The following is a 17,098-nucleotide window of genomic DNA, read 5'->3' on the forward strand; positions in this document are numbered from 1 at the left end:
GATTTCAGCTTGGTAAGCAGCATTGCACTCACTGGTTAGGATGAGAGATGTACAAGCTGCTCACACGACTGCTAAGATTTATCCTTAGCAGCAAAGGAATTCTGGTCAGGAAACAAAGACCAGCACAGGGCAGCATGCAACTGAGATCTGTGTTGAGAAACACAGGCTGAGTGCTCCACATGGTTCGCAGGAAGCCATGACGGAGCCCGGCATCAGGGGAACATGAGCACACTGACTTTTCTTCCATTCTAGGCAGATGGGAAAGTGGCTGTTCTCAATTTTATGTCCTCCTTTAGGGACACAGGGCTACCTGGCACATTCAGGAAGTGATTTTCCTTTAAGAGGCTTCTTCAAGGTTATTTATTCCATTTATTCACCCAGCAAATAGTTGTAGAGTTCCGTCTTTGTGCCCAGCTCTGTGATCACTGTGAGAGGCACACACAGACCTGCCCTCATGGAGTTCATAATCAAGGCAGAGAAAGCAAGATCAGGAAAGCGAGAGCATGTAAGCAACGTGGAGGTGCAGGGAGGAAGATATACGCTGGAAGGGCGCTCCAAGGAGAACATCTGATCGACCCTGAGGGCTCTGTGTAAACATTCCTTCGTTCCTTGCAGAGTTGCAGCCCTCATGTCAGCATTTTCCAGAGTGAGCTGGAGCTTGGCAGCAGCCCACACATCTGCTGCATTGCAGGAATAGCTAGAGGTTTATAAAGCTATTTCTTTAGGAAGATCACAGCCCTTGACTTCTAATATCCACCTAGGCTTTCAGGGGTTGGGAGAAAAATCCTCCCCCTGTGTTTTCACAAGCCATTGGAAAATGAAATGCTCCACTACTCCCCTGGCATAGGAACAACAAAGCATTGAGACGTTCACTTATAAAGAATAAAAGGACAGAGTCAAGATGATGCTGTAGATAACACAGTGTTTCATCATTTGCATGAGGTCTGAAATATCCCCAGGCCTGACTACGGAATAGTGTGACACCTTGAAAACACAGATTCACGCAACCCACAATAGAAACAGAGAATAAGGAAATTCCAATGTTTTCTCTTTTTTTAATGGAATGAAATTTTATTTAACATTTGCCTGTGTAGTTTTATTTATGTGTAGCATTGAATTTTTGGAGGAAGTTCTCATATTGAAGGTTGCTGTTATGGCTTTATCAGATAATCCTGTGTGTGTGTGTGTGTGTGTGTGTGTGTGTGTGTGTGTGTGTGTGTGTTTTAATTTATGTGATAGCAATAATGAAAAAGAGGAATGGAATGTTAATACACACCAGCTCCCAAGGGAGAAAGGAAGCGCTGCAAATATACACAGTGGCATCAAAGCAACATTTCTTTTGAACTAAATAATGCAAATTAGGTTTACCTCTATCCATCTCCCTTTTCATTGAAATATATTTTCAAAAGAAATGAAATATGGGTTGTCCTTGTTTTCTTACTAAAAACTAGGCCTTGCTAAACAAAATCAAGTTTTTGAGGCTGTCAACACATGTTACAAATGATGAAATTTTTCTGCAAGCCTGTTAAATTAGAATGTAGAAGATCCTAGCTAATTTGTATAGCTCAAGCTTCTAAATGTGCGCATTGTCCCCTTTCCTTGTCACGGAAGCAAATTCGTATTGACTGTCCTATCCCACACTCTCATGCAGTCAGTTTTCATCAGCCAGTCAGCTGTGGGCCTTGCACACTCCCCCACACTCCCTTTGTTGTGTTGTTTCCTGCAGGCTTGTCTCACTTTCCCTCCCCTTCTCTTGTCTTCCTGTTCGTATTCTCCATGAGTTTATTTTCCATTTGGAATCTATCTTATCTCCTCAACAGGAGTATTGATCCTCTGTCATATAGAACACCTGCTTCCTGGTGTCCCCTCTTCACTGTCACACAGACTATTATTGCATGTGGTCACTTTTGATTATTCCAGTGTTGACTGCAGTTTTCCCAGCTGATGCCATGTAGGCTTCTCATATATCAAGAACATCCAGAAGGCTCCCTGGTCTTTTGCTTTGGCCAGATGATTGACTCGGAGGCTTGGACTGAAAGATAAAAAGCAGTGAAATTGGTGTACTAATAGAAACATCACTTTTAGGGTGGGGACAAGGGCGGGGAACAGATAAACAAATAATGAAACAGGACTTTTGCATATTGCCAAAAAGAGAACGGGGAGACATAGTTTCAGGTTTGGGTATACAGCAAGTCTTGAAGGCATGCCCATAGTGAGGACTTTGATGAATGGCTCACCACTTCTCCCACGACCCATCCAAACCTGTAGTAACACTACAGGTGCTATTGCTCTCTTAGTAGGCTGGGACACCAGGCCACCACAATTATTAAAAATGTAGGGTTATTTCAGGAAGGTAGAACATATGCTGACCATATGAAATATATTTTTAGGCAGATCTTATCTGGAGAATGTCGCTTTTGATGAAGGAAACTAGGTAAAAATTATCTTGCTACTCAGAAGAATTGTTTTAGGTAAGGTAGATCAATGGCAAAGACACTTATTTGGTTTAATCACTTTGAAGTCTTGAGGATGGCCACACAAATCTGTCTTTCTGAGTATGGAGAGGGAAAGACCTTGTCTCCTTCATGTCCATGTTCTTTTCTCAGTGCTGTTGTCAGGAGCTAGTTGCCACACTTCAATACCCCCAGGCTCCAAACAGCATAGGCGAGGGTGGGCTTAGGATGTGGCTTGTTGCATACGTACTTGGTGATTCCTCCTTGGGCTCCTTGGGCTGGTTTCCTCTTCTACTGATGGCAAAGTGAATGTATCTGTGCATTGCCAAGTGGCCCTCCCACCCCTGCTCAACGTCTCGTCATACATTATAATGAGCAGCAACCTCAGCTCTATGGGGGTAGCCTCAGAATCTTCCTCCAAGCTATGACTTTGCGATGCAGGCAGAAGGACAGGGAATTGTGTGTGCTTCCTTTTTACCTCTCTCTTTTACTCTCAGCAGACCACTCAAATGATGATGAGCTGCCAAGCTATAAATCCTTGAAGATTCTCTGGCCAGGGAAGCTATGAAAAAGGAGAGAACTGGTAGGGAGAAAAGATAGGAGAGCAACACACATCTTTGCTTCAGGGATCCAAGGAGGACTACCACATGATGATTTGAAGCTGAACACACCTATGTCTTGGCTTATGTCTACACATCAAGGAATCAGCTGAGGTAGCTGTAGCATGACTATCATCATTTCAGCCTTTCCAGAAGTGGGAATGTAATAATTATATATTTTAATTCTTGTTTTTATGGCCCTGATGTTCATTTTGGGAACAATGAAAATATAATAAAATATTTCTAAAAAATTAATGGTAGCAACAAAATGTGAGAATAGGAATAGATCAGACAATGTGCCTTTAAGAGTCTCCCAGATTGCTTGCATTTAAGATAAGAGCCTTTAAAATCACAGGTTTTGTTCCAGTTTATGGAAAGTGTTGATCCAAACTGGTATCTTCTTGATAATTCTCAGACATGAAAAATCGTTTTAAAGCTCAAGTTAAATGGTTTGTATATAATACACTGTCCCTTGAATAACTCTGCTTGAATTAATTTCAACGAAGAACATTGCTTGTTATAAACAGAACTGATGTTTTCAATACCAAAATTCTCTCAGAAATATAGGTCTTTTGATAAAGAAAGAAATGACATGTCATTTCCCCTTTTAAAGGCTTACATAAATCCCACTTGGTTATTCTGTGGATTTTTCTTTTGTCTAACATACTTGTGGAAGCTTAGGCGGTAGCTGCACCTCACAGAGCATCATGATTGCAGTCAAGTGTCTGATAGGTGCTTTCCTTTGTTCCAGTTACAAACTAAGTCTCTGCTGTGGTCCATGTCCTTGTATTAAAATCATTCAGTTAGTGGCAGCAGAACAAATATGTATGTCATCGGGAAGGAGGAAAAGAGAAAACACTGTAAAATGTAAAGCTGAAGAGGTAAAGTCATAGTGTGAAGTAGTTGAAATGTTGTAAGCAGAAAAGGAAAGTGAATAGATTTTATTTTTAGAAAGACAAGGTTAGTTTCAGGGTGGAGATTTCAGTGGTGGAGGCAGGGCCAAGGCTGGGATCTGGTTATGAAGGCCTTGAAGGCAAGAAGACATGGAGTTCCTGACTAGTGTTAGGGCAGGAGAAATGATGGAGATTAGTGGATGGATAAACGGAGAGACTAAGGAGTAGATTAACAAGACTTGATAAGTGATGGGTATGGAGAGTAAAGAAAAGAGATGATTCAAAGGTAAGGTCCATGTTCCTGCATATGTAACAGATGGCAATTTACTGAAGTGGAAAACACAACAGGAGATGATGCATTCAGTTTGAGGTATGTGGAGCTCAAAACACTGATGGGACAGCCAAACTTATTAGTGGATCTGAGCTGGAGATAAAGATTTGGGAGGCAATATATGGCAATTAAAAATAATTGCAGGTATGGGCCGGGCGCGGTGGCTCACACCTGTAATCCCAGCACTTTGGGAGGCCGAGGTGGGCGGATCACGAGGTCAGGAGATCGAGACCATCCTGGCTAACACGGTGAAACCCCATCTCTACTAAAAATACACAAAAAAATTAGCCAGGCGTGGTAGCGGGCTCCTGTAATCCCAGCTACCAGGGAGGCTGAGGCAGGAGAATGGCGTGAACCCAGGAGGCAGAGTTTGCAGTGAGCCGAGATCATGCCACTGCACTCCAGCCTGGGTAACAGAGCGAGACTCCATCTCAAAAAAAAAATAATAATAATAATAATTGCAGGTAAGAAAAAGAATGAAGTTTTACATGGAGGAGGGCAAATTAAAGTGAGACAAAAAGAAGGCCTAGGATAAAATGCAAGGAACACCAACACTGAGGAGACAGGATCACAGGAACCAGAACCCAAGAAATGTGAATGTTTTGTGAAGAAGAAAGTGTTCAGTATCAAATGCTATTGAGAAGATAAAGACTGAATAGAATCAATTGGATTTTGTTTCAGGGGAAAATATGTTCCGTGGAGTAGAGGGGGTGGAAATCATCTTGCAAAGTGTGGGAGATAAGGAAGTGTAAATGCATTTTTCCATAATTTTGACAGTCTAATCAAAGGCAATGAGTTCTTTGTGCAGATTTTTCAACTCTGCCACATAGAAAGCTTCAGTTATGTATAGGTCATAGCACATTTAATTTTTAACATTGGTATGACTTATTCCTATAGCAGGAAGACTGCCTTGAAGAAACAGAATCTGCTATAAGAATACTATCAGGAAAGAATGGTCAAGTCAGGTGAAACCGCTGCTGTTGTATGACTGTGAGTATTTGCCTTTGTCTCCATATGTGTTTTGGTTTGCAGCCATTAATAGCTTGGATACCATGAAGCAGTGGCAAAGGGGAGTGTGTCAGAGCAGCAGGCCAAAATTAAATTACAGCAACCTCGCACTTTGCATTAAAACCTTCACTCAGAGATGGAGGCTGGTAATCACGTCCAGATTTTCCTTAAAGACAATGGCCCTCCATGCAACTGGCCACACTCAGTTAATTCATGCTGTCAGCTGCCTTTATTGGCTGTGGGGAATCCAGTATTGATTCTTGAACTCAGCAGCAGCACAAAGAGCCACTAGTGCATGGTCAAAATGCTGCAATAAAGGGCTGGCAGCTTGAGAAAAGCAGCCATTCCATTGCACAAACAAGGTCAATTAGAGGACAGTGCAGTGTAATATAAATAGCATTAGCATCCCTCTTCAACTCCGATGATATCACGCTGGCAGAATGACAGTAAGGAAAATAAGGTTTAATGCCGAATAAATATAAAGGCATTTAGTGTAATTTAATTTCAAGCTCTCTATCATTTTAAAGTGCTACGAGTAGCAAAATATTTGGTTTCATCATGGGTAGGAATTTATGTCTACAAAAATGATTTTCTGATAAAACTTTGTGCAAACTAGCCAATTAGTCATGTATAGTTAAACTGGTATTATTAATTTTATTGAGAAGTAAACAGTTTCTTATTCACAGATTCAATGTAGTATGCCTACCTGTCATTTATTATCCTTTTTAGTATTAGAATTTCAAAATCTCCAATGTGTCATGAAGAAGGAACAAAAGATATCTTGGTATTTTTAGTTTAAAAGATAGAGCAGATTGAGTTTTTTTCTTTCTTTTTAAGTCGCTGGAAATTACTAGGACCTTTTGTTTAAATACTTGCATTCATTACTTTTATTTATGGGAGAATTTTTCCTACCTTCTTTGTCAGTTCAAAATTAATTACAAATGTAAAACGCATCATGCTGCTAACACTTACTCTATGCGGGAAACAAATTATACTCTCAAAATAGATAATGGACAGCTTGGAGAGGTAATTGATAAACCTACACTGCCTACAATAACTGAATAGATTTTAGAAAAATATATAATTGTTAGGAATGGAAAGAATGTGTTTGAATTCTCCTTGGTAATGAGTGTGCTCAATGTTGACTAGGAACAACTCATTAAAGTGCATAAAAGAGTTTAAAGAAAGTTTGAATCATGATGCCTTGGAAATGTCCATTAACCACTGAGAGTATATGGAGTCTCTCAGGCTGATGTTGTCCAGTCATTTGGTTAAATTATTTTTTAAAAGATAAATGTTTCAAGTAACCTAAGGTGTTTCCAGCAAACCTGCTATGTACATTATGAATTGAATATAAGAGCCTCAAGTTGCTTTCATGAACTTCCTTGAGTAGATGAGTTAATAGATCCTGTTTATATTCCATACCTCCTGCTCTGTCTGCTAAAAGATAACATTTATAACCCCCTCACAAAGATACTGTGAGAGCAAATACATAAATTTCTGCAGTTAGAGTGGAAGAATCACCTAATCTTCAAAACCATAGACTAATAGAATTTTACATATGGGAAACATCTTAAGAAGTAATCAAATCCCACTTCCTCCTGTTATTGGGGCCAGAAAAATTAAGCCACATGCACAAACATATATAGCTAGCCAATGCCCAAACTGGGATTCTCAAACATGCTTCAATTTTTAATTGTTCATTATTTTTTTCATTACAAAACCAATTTTAAAAAGAAACATGTACGGTTGTACAATCTGATAACTAAAGGATACTGTTCAATGGAAAAAATTCAAATAATAGATACTGAAAACCTTGGAAAATGAAAGTCATCCATTTTCCTACCTCTTAAAAAAACAATTTTATGTATGTTTCCAGATTTTTCATATAATACATATATGTAATACATATATGCACATATGTTTTAGTGATAAATAAGTTTCTATCTATCTATCTATCTATCTATCTATCTATCTATCTATCTATCTATCTATCTATCTGTATTAGTCAGCTCTTGCACTGTTATAAAGAAATACCTGAGACAAGTAATTTATTTAAAAAAAAGGTTTAATTTGCCCACAGTTCCACAGGCTGTACAGGAAGCATAGCAGCATCTGCTTCTGGGGAGGCCTCAGGGAGCTTTTGCTCATGGCAGAAGGCAGAGCGGGAGCAGGCATCTTACATGACAGGAGCAGGAGCAAGAGCAAGAGCAAGAGACAGAGCGAGGACGGGCTACAGACATTTAAATGACCAGATCTCATGATAACTCACTCACTATTAGCACACAGGGGATGGAGCCAACCCATTCGCGAGAACTCCACTCCCATGATCCAGTCACCTCCTACTAGGCCCCACCTTCAACACTGGGGATTGCAATTCCACTACAGAATTGGGCGGGACACAGACCCAAACTATGTCATTATCTAATCTATTAATAAGTATCTATCTATCTATCAATCTTCCAATCTCTCTGTATACTAACTTGCTTTTTTCTTTTAACAAAACACCATAGATAACTTTCTTGCTAGTATTTATAATTCTAGTATACATCTTTTCTAGTGGATGCATAATGTTCCATTTTATAGCTGCAGCCTCACTTAATTATTTAATACCCTTTTCTACAACATTTGGATTTCTTCAAATTACAATTACTGTATAGTATGTATTTTTGTATATATATTTTCATACTTGTTAAAATATTTCTATTGGATACATTTTTCAGAAAGGGAATTAGTGGTTAATTTATTTTTTAAACAAAGGTTTAATTTGGAGACTATTTTAGACATACAGAAAAGTTGCAAAGATAATACACCCTTCACCCAGTTTCTTCTAATATTAACATCTTATATTCGCAAGATAATATAATAAACTATGCATAGTTGCCAAACTAAGAAACCAGTATTGGTACATTACTATTAATGAAGCTCTGGATTTCAGTAGAATGTTTCTTCTATTAATGCATTTTGTTGCTGTTGTTCCAGAATCCAATCCAGGTTACTAAATTGTATTTAGTTGTCACAATTCCTTTGATTTTCTGGTCTGCAGCTAGTTTTCACTCCTTACTAATTTCCCATTACCTTGGCATTTCTAAAGCATAGTGGTCAGGTATTTTGTGAGATGGGTTAACTGATATTTGCAATTAAATTTAATTGTCATTGATAAATGATCCCTAAAATGTTTAAATAATATATACGTCTAATACTAGTGAATGTTAGTGACTATTTTTTCTAATAGCCTTGACTTTAGAAGATAGTTTTCTCTTGCTAACCTTTGCCTATCTAGATGGTAATGGATAGAATTGCTTTATTAATTCAATTTACATTGGAAATATTTTCAGATTTATTATTTATTTGTCTTTCATTTTTGTGAATTGCTCACTCATGTTCTTTGTCCACTTTTTCTACTGACATTTGGATTTTTCTTATGAATTTGTTAATTTTTTCCCATATTAGAGATCTTAGGCATATGATCGCAAGTCTTAGCACGAATTTATTTCCAGTTCTAGCGTATTTTTTAAGTTTCTTTATGAAGATTTTTTGTATAGAGAAGTTGAAATCATTGTCTTTACAGTGTCTGAACATTTTGTCATGTTTAGAGAAAGTGCCTTTTTACTCCTAGATTGCAAAAATGTTCCTGCACTTATTGTTATATATTTTTGCCTCATATTTATATATCAATCTTTTATACATCTGAGATTTAATTTGATATGAAGAGTGATTAGGATTCAGTTTAGTTGTTTTATTTTCCATAAAGAGTTAGCCAATTGTCCCAACTCACATTTGCTCTCTTGCCTTTTACTGGTTTGGAGAAATGGAACTGATAATAATTTAGAGAGTAGTAGTCATAATTTTTAATTTTAAAATACAACAGTGCCTCATCTGAAAAAAGAGTGTGAGAAGTTATATTTTACTGTATACCTACCTGCTACCTTTAAAATCCTTTACTATTTGTATTTTGCTTAATCTTGCAACTGCACGTGACACTTGCTCACTCCTCCTCCCTGGAACGCTCTCCTCCTTTCTCCTTTGGACTTTCTGATACCTCTCAGCTTGTCTTCCTTCTCTCCTTGATCTGCCTTGTGCCCCACTTCCTCTCTGTGTCCTTGAATGTCGGTGTTTCCTGGGGATTGGGTTTTGTACCACTTATATCTTCTCACTTTGAGTGCTTCTCATTTACATTGTTGAAAATATGTATGTTGTTATTTATTGCTTGCTGTTTCCCAGAAACTATTCTAAGTATATCAAACATATTTACTTACTTAATCATCATAGCAAATACACGAAATGGGCACTACCATTATCGCCTCCTTTTTATAGATGAGCAAATTGGCATACAAGGATTGAGGAACATGCCCAAGTTAACTTATGTTCTAAATAGGCTATGGAGGTGGAACTTGAGCTCAGCCAGTTTGACTCAAAATCTCATGCTTTTCATCAATATTCTGTAATTTCCCTGATGTTCTGTGGCAGCAAATCAGTTAAGACAATGACTCTGTATTCTTGTCATGTTTGTTGGCATTGCTCTTCACTCCAGCAGAGCACCCTGGATTCATTCTCTCCCTTACCTTCTATATACAATGAATAGCCCAGTACCGTGTTTTCTACTTCCTATATATTTTCAGCATAGCTTCTCACCTCCAAACCTACAGCTTCTATCCTAAATTGGGCCTTTATTACCCTCTTTTGGTGCTGCTCTAATGACTTCCTAACTATAGGAGCACATCTGTTTAAATGGATTACTAGAATCATCTACCCAGGTGACAACTTTAACTGTGATTCCTTTGCTTAAGCTTCCCAGCAGGTCTCTACCCACCATAGCATGCACTCTAAGCTCTTTCATAGGATATAGAAAGCAAGGTTCTCCATGCCCTGGGACCAGCTCTTTCTGCCTCCTGCTGATTGCTCCTCTCTTCCTCCCATCCCACCTCAGGCACTTGACTCTGCTCCACATTCTTGCTTGGTTAGTGTCACTCACTGTCTAGGACCCTTCTCATACACTGCTTCTTACAAGCAGTCACATCTCCAGATCCTCACTCCAGTGACGGCTGGATCTAGTGTTCCGTCTCTGTCCTAACACTCGATTTAACATTGTATTGAAGTTATTGGCTTGTTTGTCTTTCACAGCTCCTTGGATGCAAGCTCTGTCCTGTCTTATTGGTCTTTATTGTCCTAGCACAGGGTGCTAGGAAATTTGTTAAATAAAAGAAATTTGTTAAATGTTGCTAACTTGAATTCTAGAGGCAATTTTACAATATTCTAACTGCAATCTCTGCCTTATGGTCACTTCAGTGGGACATTTCTGAGCTCTTAAATGACTTTAAGCAGACCTGCAGTCACTGAAGAAGTAATTGTACACAAGTCAACTATAGAAATCATTACTTTCAAACAGCAAGTAAAGGAATGTTTCCTAGATGGATAGATGCTATACTATTATAGTTTTTGGTATATGTAATTTAATGGCTGCTGAGGTAGACATTCCTTGACTTGCTATTACATCTGTTACATCTGTGTTTTGCATCTCCATTTCTATTAAAATATAACTGTAGCTGATTCATATCTCCCATATCCACAGTGTTAAGGGTGGTATAGAAGTCATTATCTTTAATAAACCAGTGATGGGTCTTTCTGACATGGTATGTGATGGAATCAGGAATTTGGGGGATTGAGGTCATGTAAATTTGAGTTTGGGGACCTTTACGGCAGCATGTGTGAAAAGAAAATGTCAGGATGATGGGAAATAGGTATTAACAGAAAAAAAACAATTTATTTAGCATTTCGTATGTGCCAGGCACTGTATTATCTCATCTAAATTTTAGAAGAAGTTTTTGGGTCACTCTCATGCTCGTTTATGAGGATTCTAACTCTTAAGTGCTGTATTTTGCAGAGAGAGCTGTACATTTGGGAGGCTGGTTGTCCAAGAGCTCAAAGAGGTACCAGATTAATGGCCACTAATTAATATTCTGTATTGTATTGAGGTGACTTTGTTTGTACTATAAACTTATTTATTCCCACACTTTATGACATTTTGGGGGGACTGAATTGTAAGTTTGTCACTCTATCTCTCCCCTGGGCCATAGAAGGACTCAGGTTATGCATTTTCATAATTTGTGGTGGAGATAATTTCCTCCTGCAAACGTTTTGCATGGAGACTATTAAAGGGCCTCACTGCTCTGAGCACTGTCCATGTCACAAGGTGAGGCCCCAAGAGATGAAGCACAGTAAATGTTCCTGAAAAATTCATCTTCTTAATTTATAGATACGACTTTTGCCTTGAAATCCTGCCTCCTGATAAGCAGGGGCAGCACAAAAAGGAATTCAAACATTAACTATACTTTTACTGGAGTCAATTCTAACCATTTGTCCCAGCTGCTGCTTTTCTGGGATGTAGTATATTTCTTGAGCTCAGTGCCATAGAAAAGCCTCCCCCTCCCTTTAACCCAATGGTCTCAGGAAATGCAGAATCATCAGGAATTGAAGCTTCTTCAAACTTTTGGAGTTAACACCTCTTAAAAACCAAAACATCTCAAGGGCCCTTCTGGCTACCTTGACATTTTTTCACACCTAGGAATATTTTATTTTGCAGAAAGTTCAGGCGGAGAAAGAGAATGTTCTAGGAGTTACATGGATATCTGTGACCTTCTCTGCCAGTATTTATTCCTCTTTTGGATCTTTTCCTTGCAGTTATGTTTGACATTTGTTTTACCTTCCTCAGCCTACATCTAGAACTCCAATGTGCTGATTCTTAGTACCTTTGCGTTCTTTCCTGAGGAAGCTGAGGCAAATCAGGTAGGTGAAGGGCCCTTCCTACTTGCTAGAGAAATGCAAAGACTTGCTCTTGTAACATGAAACAGGCTGCAGATAGGGTCTTCCTGCCCTTCAAGACTTTCCCACACTGGGTTCCAGGAATTTGAACTGAGTTGTGTAGAATGGGTAAAGCTGGCCCATTATGGAGCACAGAGAGAAAATTCAGTGGTATTCTAGATGTGAGTGGGGACAGGGGTAGAAGAACGATGTAAAGCTGTGGGTCCTTGAGAGCAAGGAGAAGCCAGGCAAAAGGATAGCGATGCTGAACTGACAAGCTGGAGCTGGGGGCTTCTGGAGCACTCCCTGGAGAGGTTCCTGAGGTCATGGGAGGCAAGAGGAGGCATCCCATGAGAGGAATTGGGGCAGGTAGGAGCAGTGAAAGGAATTGTTGATTGCTTTGGACCGTGAGTATTGGGGTGTGTTACTCTCTTTTTCCTTTCAAAATGGTCTCACCACTCTCCCCATGAGACTGGTCCAAGACAATACTACACAGGGGTTGTGTGAAGAGTAGTTTTAGCAAAGTAAAGTTTGTGGAGAGCCCATATTTTAAAATTTTCTTGCTTATTCTTATCCTGAAAACTTAATTTCGTTAAATGTGCACAATATTAAAAAGTTTTCCTTTAAAATAAATTTCTTCTGAAAGGATGATGATGATGATTGTGTGTGTGTGTGTGTGTAAAATATTTCTATGATTTCTTTTTGTTTTCTTTTTCTTGGTCTTGGTCATTTCAAAAGTTGTCATTAGCTTTATATTCTATCGTACTTCTATCTTAAGGCACTTAAATAAAAGTATCTTTTATTAAGCTATAAAAGTCATTTTAATTATGCATACTTCTCTTAATTATACCTGTATAAGTAGACACATGTTTACATCTTAACAAACTAAAACAAAACAAAAACCTTTAGCCATTTTCTCAAAAGCAATCAAATCTAACAAATGAATGGGAATTCATGTTGGTTTTTTCTGAAGAAGTGTTTGGAATTTGGAAGTTGCTTGAAAATGGAAATGAAATACCATGTTTCTATAAGCATTTCCTTTCAGTGTATTTTGCTTAAATATCAATGGTAAACGTGTTTGTGTAAATATAACTATCACAAACCTCATCACATAGTAACTCTCAGAATCTTGGTGTTCATTAAAGAGATTCCTGTATCTTTCCTTTACCTATTTAAATATGATCTCATTTTTCCTTCAGCTGCAGATACTGGCAAGGAAGGAAGGAAGGAGAGAAGGAAGGAAGGAAGGAAGGGAAATAAGAAAAGGCTGTTGATTTTTTCTATCGAATGACCAAGAGGAAAATTTACCAAAAACTATATTATTTGACAAAGCCAAATAAAATATGTAGACAAATCTCTAAATTTAATGTCTTATTTAGGATACAATAATTGTAATTTGGGGCATACATGCAGACTGATTGGTACATCCAAAGAACAAAGAGAAGGTTGGAGGTTTTATAAAAAGGAGAAATGTTACGTACTGTTTTTCAAGAAAGTTCATTGTCACTAGCAAAGTTTTGGGGAGCTAGAAAGCTCTGATTGGTAAATGAGAATGGTAGGTAAAACTAGTCTTAGAATTGTAGCACGTTGTTTCAGAAGCCATGAAATAAAACTAGTTTCAAGTTATAGCAGGCAGTTTCAGCAGCCAGGCTGGCAGAGAATTACATTCTTGGAGCAATGTTATTTGCCTGACTGCTTTCAATCCCTGGCTTTTCCACTCTGTTTTACTTGGGTATGATTAGAATGACCCAATTTGTATGATCAATTTTCACATCCTGTATAGGAAAAATAAAATTTGTTTATATCAAAACTCTAGTAAGCATCCTTAAGATAAGACATTCTCTGGTTCTCTGTAATATTCTATTTACTTAGACAATACTAATAAATTAAAATAGAAACGCCTTAATTGTAGTTCAATTGTTTTTCATTGTAGAAATGCTGGCCAGAGGGGATCTCAAACACAGAAAACTAAACACATTCAGTTCAACATGTATTGAGGTTTTACCATCATGTATCAGTCACTGTCAAACACGAGAGATACAAAGAAGACAGGGTCCCTGTCCTTGAAAAACTCATATTAACTAGGGAATGCAGAGGGGAAAAAAAACCCTCAAAAACAATGTAATTTCTATAACTGAAGCTTCCAACAAGTTTCATGAGAAACAAATGATTGATATATTTTGGAGGAGGGATGTACTTTGAATAATAAGTTGAATTTTCCAGGTAAAGAGGAAAAGTGCATTTCATCTCAAGACAGGAAAATGTGCTTGAGGAGCAAGTGTAACTGTCATAGAATGTCATATAAATGATAGTGTAATATATGTAGTCTTTTTTATCTGTTTTTTTCACTTAGAATAATGCTTTTGATGTTCATTCATATAATTGCATGTATCCATAATTCATTTTGTTATAGCTAGAGAGTATTCCCTTGTATGGATATACAGTACGACAATTATATATTCCTTCATTAGTTGATGGACATTTGGCAAGTGTTTGTGGACGTATGTTTTTATTTTTATTCTTTAAATGCTTAGCAGTGGAATTTCTAGATTGAATGATAAGTGTAGGTTTAATTTTATAATAATTACCAAATAGGTTTCTAAAATGGCTGCAGCATTTCTCATTCCTACTGGCAATGTATGAGAGTTCCCGTTGTTCTGCATCCCTTCCAACACTTGATATCATCAGTATATTAAATTTTTAGCTATTGCAGTAGGAATGCAGTGGTATCTCATTGTGGTATTAACTTACAATTCTCTAATTCATAAGGTTCAACATTTTTGACATGTGCCTATTTGTTATTCATATATCTTCTTTGTTGAAATATTTGTTAACTATTAAGCCCATTTTAAACAATTGGTTATTTGTCTTCATAAATATTCACTATATATTTTCAAATATTTTATATGTTCTGGTTATAAGTTCTTCGTGAGATATATGGTTTTCAAACATTTTCTCCCATTCTGTGGCTGCCTTTTAATTTATTTTACATTTATTTTGAGGAACATTTTTAATTTTGATAAAATTTAATTCATCAGTATTTAATAGCATTTTGATTTTTTACAGTTTGTGTCGCAAAGTCACAAAGAGTGCCTCTATGTTTGCTTTCAGACATTTTACAGTTTGCCTCTTATAATTTGTTTTATAATCTATTTTGAGGAAATTTATGGATTTGATGTTGAGTAAGAGTTGAGGTTTTTTTCCACATGTATAATCTAACTGCTCTAGCACAATTTATGTAGATGATTATTTTATACCCATTGGATTACCTGAATTATCTTGGCACACTGTAGAAAATCGATTGATTTTGTGCGTGTCTAATTCTGGTTTCTATTTCATTGATTCAATGTTTATTCTTTTGCCAACTCCACACTGCTTTAATACAGTAGCTTTATTCTAAATCCTGAAATCAGGTAGTATAAATCATCCAACTTTGTTTTGCTTTAGAATCCTTCTTGATATTCTACTTCTCTTGCAATTCTATAAATTTTAAAATTAATTTATAAATTTTATTCCAAACGTCTGCTGGGATTTTGGTTAAGGTTTTGTTGTATCTCAATATGAATTTGGGGGTTTTGACAATATTGAGTCTTCTAATCTATGCATATACCATTTCTCCCCATTGAGCTAGCTCTTTAATTTTTTGAAGCAATAATATGTAGTTTTCAGTACAACTCTTGAGTATCTGTTGTTAAATTTGCCCCAAGTATTTCATGTCTTTAAATGCTGTTTTGAATGGTATTTTAATTTTGATTTCCAGTTGTCTGATACCAGCCCATACAAATAGAAATGATTTTTGTAATAGTGATCCTTTATCCATCCGCCTTTTCAATTAATTCATGCTACTAGCTTTTTCGAGGGTTACTTAGGATTTTTCTAGATAGAGGACTATGTCGTATGAAAATAAAAACAGTCCAATCTCTATGTCTTTTATTTATTTTATTTATTTATCTTGCCTTGTCATACTTTTTAGGGCCTCCAGTATAATGGTTAAGGAAGAAACCACAAGACCGGGCACGGTGGCTCATGCCTGTAATCCCAGAACTTTGGGAGGCCAAGACAGGTGGATCACCTGAGGTCAGGAGTTCAAGAGCAGCCTGACCAACATGGTGATACCCCGTCTCTACTAAAAATACAAAAATTAGCTGGGTGTGGTGGCAGAAGCCTGTAATCTCAGCTAATTGGGAGGCTGAGGCACAAGTATCGTTTGAACCCAGGAGGCGGAGGATGCAGTGAGCCAAGATTATGCCATTGTGCTCCAGCCTGGGTGACAGAGAGAGACTCTGTCTCAAAAAAAAAAAAAAAAAAAAAAAGAAGAAACCGCAAGAGAAATTAGAAAATATTTTCACCTGGTTTAAAATCAGTGGTGGTGAGAGATATTCTTGCCTTGATCTTAGTCTTAGTGGGAAAGCCTTAAATTTTTCACCATTAAATTTGTTGTTGGCAGTAGGATTTTTGTAAATATTCTTTGTCAGCTTGAGGAAATTCCTTTCTATTCCTGGTTTGCTGAGAATTTCTACCATGAACGGGTATCAAATTTTGTCAAATGCTTTTTATGCACTAATTGAGAGGATTGTATGATTTGTTTTGTTTTAATATATTCATATAGTGAATTACATTAATTTTTAGATGTGAAACCAACTTTGCATTAATTGGATAAACCAAAAAAGATCATGATATTTTATACTTTATATATTTATTTAACTAGGTGGAATTTTTAAATTTTTTGTTGACAATATTTGCATATATGTTATGAGTACAGGAGCCTATAGTTGTTTCTTATTTAAAAGTCTTTTGTCTGGTTTTGCCCTCAGTAAAATCAGCATAGAAGGGACTTACCTTAATGTAGTAAAAGCCACCTATGACAAACCCAACATAATACTGAATGGGGAAAAATTGAAAGCACTCCCCCTGAGAACTAGAACAAGACAAGGATGTCCACTTTCACCAGTTCTATTCAACATAGTACTGGAAGTTCTAGCCAGAGCAATCAGACAAGATAAAGAAATAAAG

At 37.2% G+C, this 17,098-nt stretch overlaps 2 long non-coding RNA genes across 3 annotated transcripts in view; one reads left to right on the top strand and one right to left on the bottom strand.

Annotated features, from left to right (window-relative positions):
• Positions 1 to 1,043: 1,043 nt before the first annotated feature.
• Positions 1,044 to 17,098, bottom strand: part of LOC134810879 (uncharacterized) — a 37,133-nt gene continuing 21,078 nt past the window's right edge. Inside the window, exon 2 of the long non-coding RNA XR_010159597.1 lies at positions 1,044 to 2,032. This is a non-coding gene — a long non-coding RNA (uncharacterized LOC134810879). The remainder of the gene's footprint in view (positions 2,033 to 17,098) is intronic.
• Positions 2,843 to 17,098, top strand: part of LOC104007626 (uncharacterized) — a 43,972-nt gene continuing 29,716 nt past the window's right edge. Inside the window, exons 1-2 of one of the 2 annotated variants that reach the window (XR_681900.5) lie at positions 2,843 to 3,166; positions 5,174 to 5,266. This is a non-coding gene — a long non-coding RNA (uncharacterized LOC104007626). Of the gene's footprint in view, positions 3,167 to 4,784; positions 5,267 to 17,098 lie in introns of those variants that run through there. The other variant, XR_008536752.2, reaches the window with a different exon arrangement.

The sequence above is a fragment of the Pan troglodytes genome, chromosome 7 (assembly GCF_028858775.2).
Source record: "Pan troglodytes isolate AG18354 chromosome 7, NHGRI_mPanTro3-v2.0_pri, whole genome shotgun sequence".
In the NCBI taxonomy this organism is placed as follows: domain Eukaryota; kingdom Metazoa; phylum Chordata; class Mammalia; order Primates; family Hominidae; genus Pan; species Pan troglodytes.